The sequence below is a fragment of the Conger conger genome, chromosome 2 (genome assembly GCF_963514075.1).
Source record: "Conger conger chromosome 2, fConCon1.1, whole genome shotgun sequence".
In the NCBI taxonomy this organism is placed as follows: Eukaryota; Metazoa; Chordata; class Actinopteri; order Anguilliformes; family Congridae; genus Conger; species Conger conger.
This window is the reverse complement of record NC_083761.1, coordinates 69,463,181-69,468,047: the sequence shown is the minus strand read 5'-3', so window position 1 is coordinate 69,468,047 and position 4,867 is coordinate 69,463,181.

Here is a 4,867-nt window from a genome sequence, read left to right as displayed (position 1 = left end):
AAAAAAGTAAAAAATTAACCGGAAGATACACCCAGAGTTCCCCCGTCAAATTCAGTCCCATTTCAGCACAATGACAGCACTGTGTAGTCTTACTGGTCTTGTGTTATGGGCTAGCCATGAGCTATTGCTAATGACATTAATTAAGTTATACACAAAATAAATTAATCACTTTAAATGTAATAAATTAAAGTAAAGAGCACTCCAAAAAGTCTAATTCGTTTTTACTTAAAATGAAGTGCCTTTACATGTCTGTGCATGATCTACTTGAGAAGATTAGGCAGTCATGCTCTAAATCTATATTGATCACTGTTGCTACACTGGGTAGTCTATACAGCCGGAGAGGTGCATGAGATTAGATGGGCTTTTTTTCTCCAAACATTCAACAATTTACATTGCATATGGTATTATAGATGCCAGCATCTAATGAATTGTAGTGGTAAGATTTTTTCAGAAATTTGTACTGAGCGTTACATCACATACATTTGTATTAGATTTCAGAGGATATATTGTACAGTGGCACTCTAAGTCTTGTCATAGTGCAGTACTGCAGCTGATTATTACCAGCAGAAACCCTGATAATCCTCTATAATTATAGCCCACTAATAGTATATAATAAAATGTACTAATTTGTCTGACTAGTCTAGACTATTAATCAAATCTGCAAAAGGCAAAACTGACCTGTCATTCATGAGAAACAGCTTGACCATAAGATGCCAAATATAAACTAATGCTGTAAACAAAAACAAAAAAATTAATAAGGGCAAACTGCATGACATCATGAAAATCCTCGCCTTAAGGGCGCTCAGCAGAATCGTGACCTTGCAAAGCATTTTGGCAACGAGCGTAAATGGCTTTCTCCAAATAAGCAGGGTCACATCGGTGAGTTGCTGTGCAAGCAAAAGCGGTGATCGACATTGGCTTTCCTTCATCCACCACTGACTTGAATGACTTTGCCTCCATGCTTAAATTAAACGTGGTGGAAAATTGAGTTGGTCGTTTTGTGGTACATACCAACTATACTCTTTCATTGCAAATCTTACTCACCGCTAACATTACAGCTGCTACAATATTTCCATGAATGTTTCTGAAAATGTGATGGAAGCTAACCACAAACAGTTCACTGAATGAATGTGTTGCTATGGTTTCACAATCCAGACTTTTACAGCTACTCAACCACCCACTAACAATAGCTGTAGCCAGCTTGTGTATAAAGGTTTAAAAAAACGTTTCTAAATATTATTATTAGATCAATTACTAAGGTGTAGCTTCATGTATCACTGTACAGATGATTGACAGGTAACAGGACAGTAGCTCATGTCATATTACTCAGACTTTTTTTTCATCCTTCATTGCTGCTTGTCATTTCTGCTTGCTTTTCATTCATATGTTCAACAGTTTATAATAATTAACTTCATTATTATTGTCTACTTCCGTGTGCTGTCCAATCCCTTGACATCCTGCAGCCACGGCAGGGGGTGGGCATAATAGTAGAGACTGCAGACAGCGGGAGGCAGGGGGATTATAGATAGGAAATTCTGAAATTCCCATGGTGAACCGAACCACAAAGCACACGGTGAGATCTGCTATATGGCTTCAGTATTGGCCACCCTATGGACTTCATCACAAGATTTGCCAAATTACTCATTTTTATTTCTTATTCCTCGCCGTCAATCAAATGCATACAAATTGCTAATCTGGATAAGAATATGCACTGAATGAATCTATACAATGGTAGTTAGTGTACAAGGCCTATCCCCGTTTTACACAGCAACTGGCAGCAGCTACAGGAAGCTCCACAGTATTAAAACTGCAGATAGACTGCAGTGCCATGCATTTGCAATGCACACCAAAAAATGAAAAACAAGGGATGAGTCGATAACTAAGTATTTTCTGATAAATAGAGACATGAAAATATAAGAAAAAAAGATGAAGGGTTTGAAGAATTACACAGGTTGCACCACTTACCAATGCTACTACTTCATGGATTTAAAGTCCTTTCACGGTCCCATTCCTTCAAATTCAAGGACCCATAAAAGCTGTACAGTATGCTATATCACAAGTATTGCAGCTCATCAGTAAAGCAATATATGGCCTCACTAATCCTGAGAATTAATGCTGGATCAGCTCTTTGAACCCAAACCCCAGCCATTCTAAGTTGTGGATTATGATCCAGGATCAGTGTAATTCATTACGTAAAATGTGATAAATGTACAAGATGATGGTTAAAAAAATAAAATAAATAAAATAAAAATCACTTTTTTGTTCATTCTTTTATTTATTTTTTTACCGGAAGACCTTTAATGAATCCTTTGTTGGTTATTTGTAAAATAAATGCATTCAATCTATTGTGTGGAAAAAAAAAAGAAAAAATTTTTTTTTCAATGCATTACAATGTTAAAGTGTAAAAGAACAAAATTAGAAATAGTTCAAGGTGCTGAATACTGCATGTGTACCAAGGTGTACTACTAAAAAGAAAACAATCAGAAATTGAATGTTTAGAAATCAATAAAAGAAGAGGAAATTAAAGCAAATAAAGAACAAATTAAATACGAGAAGGGAAATAACATGCATCAAAATGAAGTAGACCCAGAGTAAGAGTATGGATGATGAAGTGTCAGAAAGAGGGCTCATTAGAAGAAGTGACTGATCGCAGTAATAACCAATTAAGTGAATAATCATAATCAGTGAATAATTATAATAAATAGACATGGATAACAAAGAGGAGGAACAAAAAATAAAATACTGCACTAACAAGGAAAATCAGCCAAATGAATAAGGAGAAGAACAATAAAGAATAAAAAAGAAGAATCAGAGAATGGGGAACACAAGATTTAGAAATTGAAGAATATGATTTACAGAGAGCATGGATGGAAGGAAGACTAACTAACGAACAGCACAGAAAATGTAGGCTACACAATCGACTTGGCTCAGGCAGTAAGAGCAGTCGTCTGGCAGTCGGAGGGTTGCCGGTTCGATCCCCCGCCCGGGCTGTCGAAGTGTCCCTGAGCACGACACCTAACCCGCAAATGCTCCTGACGAGCTGGTCGGTGCCTTGCATGGCAGCCAATCGCCGTCAGTGTGAGTGTGTGTATGAATGGGTGAATGAGAAGCATCAATTGTACAGCGCTTTGGATAAAGGCGCTATTATAAATGCCAACCATTTACCATTTAACATACAGCACTGTGACAGGACAGCAATAACATGGTAATATTAATATTATTACTACAAGTACAAGAAGTGTGATTTGATTAGTCCATACGGTCTATTTTGCTTCAAGTAAATAAGCAAAACTATACTTCGCTATAACTTCTCACTCTCTACCGAGTCCTCTTTCTGTGTGAATTCAAGCACAATGCAGATGCAATTTATGAAGACTGATTCTTCCCCCCCCCCCCATGTAAAATGACAAGGAATTTGCATGTTTTTCATATCACAACATAGCTACAACTCCAGGATAAATACAAAAATAAACTCTTCAAATAATAAACGCAGCCTTTTACAGCAAATACAAATCGTGAAAATTCTCACATCAACAGGTATGAATTAATTTAAGTATTGACCCGACACGATTGAATATACATGCACACATATACTCTGTGCATTCTATCGCTAGTCTTTATGCAGATGAGCAGAACAAGTGAACACATCACATGTAAAAACCAAATCCCTCAACAGTTATAACAATATGTGGCAATTGCCAACAAAAGAATGTGAAAGAGATCATTATTGTTAATATGTGATCTGACAGGAATCCAAAGATTTGTCTTCATGAAATTATGAGCAATCAACCCGGGGCTCCTACAAATAGGAATGCTCTGAAAGACTGCATGATATGAAATTGCTTTACAATTCCACGAAGATTAAGTCATCTAGGGTCATTATGGCCTTTCTGACGTCTAAAATACTACCGTCTTAATTTACACTTAGTTATGTAGTACCAGTTATTACAAAAAGAAGTCAACTGGAATGACAGTAGAGTATGGCAGAATTTGGACAATGCTATGATACACGTTGTGACTCAATGCATACTAAAGCAGTAAATCGTCAGAAGCGCATGGCGATAATATTATATATTTATACACTAAAGACAACGTTTTGCAATTATTCCGTGTGTTTGTTTGTTTTTACAGTAACGTTAGCTTCCTGCATTTGGTCATTCCAGTCAGTGCCACGGTGGTATAACGTAGTGTACAACAATGGCAGTATTATCACAATAACGTCCTAGTCGGTCTACTAGATCTATTCAGTATTTAGCTAACTTAACATCAGCAACCACAGTGTTGAACAAAACAGTGCATTAGAATAATCCAAGGACAACTAGTAGTTAGCTATCTGTTAGTCTATAGGATACCGAAGGGTCACAAAAGCGGCTCAGGTCATAACAGGTTGGATACTGTGGACTGAGCACGGTTTGTTTTGGTAAACAATCCAGTTTGTGGTAGCTTGCTAAATGCATTAGTTCGCGTGCCATTCTTAGCTAGTGTTAGCTGCTTAGCAAACCAGTTCTGCACAATTATAAATCAATCAAACGAGCTAGGTAGCCATCATTAGCTTGCTCACAAGAGAAAATGACAAGACAAGTTGCAGCTGAGTTAATAGGTAAACAAGACGAGCGCAGCTCCCAAGAAGATCTCCAAGCGAACGAACATGTTTTCTTCGTTTGAATAAAATTTTTTAAAAATCTATTCCAGCTAGCAGTCCTAGGTAGCCTAGGACCTGGGTAGCTACAATTAAACGAGCAGCTAGCTAGCCAAGTTCGCTAACGTGAATCAATAAAATGCAATACATATGCTATAAGGTGCATTTGCGTTACGACAGGCTACGGACTAGGCGGTTGTAGAGTACAAACGTATTTTCTGCCATAAA